Here is a 743-nt window from a genome sequence, read left to right as displayed (position 1 = left end):
TTGAGCAAAGCAACAGAACGTCTGAGCTCACCAGCACTGCCTGCAAGGACCTTCTTCCCACATTAGCACATGCTCCGGCCCAGCCTCAACACACGTGGTCTCTAAGTGATGTATGAGGTCATCAGTTACACAGAATGGAGCTCTTGGGTCATCTCTATGCTGACACTTACTTAATCAATGTGACAGTCTCCAGGGAACTAGTCCACTTAAATCCCGGGATTCTAGGTTTGATCCCCTAAAGAGTTCAACACAGACTAGATACATCCCACTGAAAGTATTCCATAGGTAAATAGTCTCCCAATAGTAACCAGCATTAATGCATTTGCCAGGAGATTCCTCGCTAACTATTTACAAGGGAAGTTGACCAGGATATTTTTCTTTCTTTCCAGGCCATCCCCCACTGAAAGGAAATGATAGCAACTAGAAGAAATACTGTTTCCCTTCTATCCCTAAACTGTCTAGGTGGAGATTTTAGGCACAGTTTTATACATCAGTAGGGATTTACTTGTCTTTCTTTGAGAGAAGGTACAGTGGTTTCTCCCAGCATCTCTGATTAGTCAGTGCCATATTTCAGAGAGAGAGCTAGACATGTTTTTCTTCACAATAGCATGATCACACTCCTCTCTGGAATCCTAACTCACTTATGAGCATGCCTGCTTTTTGCTATGCTTTCCCCCATTTGCATTATGCACTATTTGACCTACATCTTCCCCCAGTAATGGAGCCAGCTCAGATGTAGTGCT

This window comes from Hippopotamus amphibius, chromosome 1 (assembly GCF_030028045.1).
Source record: "Hippopotamus amphibius kiboko isolate mHipAmp2 chromosome 1, mHipAmp2.hap2, whole genome shotgun sequence".
Taxonomy (NCBI): domain Eukaryota; kingdom Metazoa; phylum Chordata; class Mammalia; order Artiodactyla; family Hippopotamidae; genus Hippopotamus; species Hippopotamus amphibius.
The sequence above is the reverse complement of the archived record's forward strand: the minus strand, read 5'-3'. Positions refer to the sequence as shown.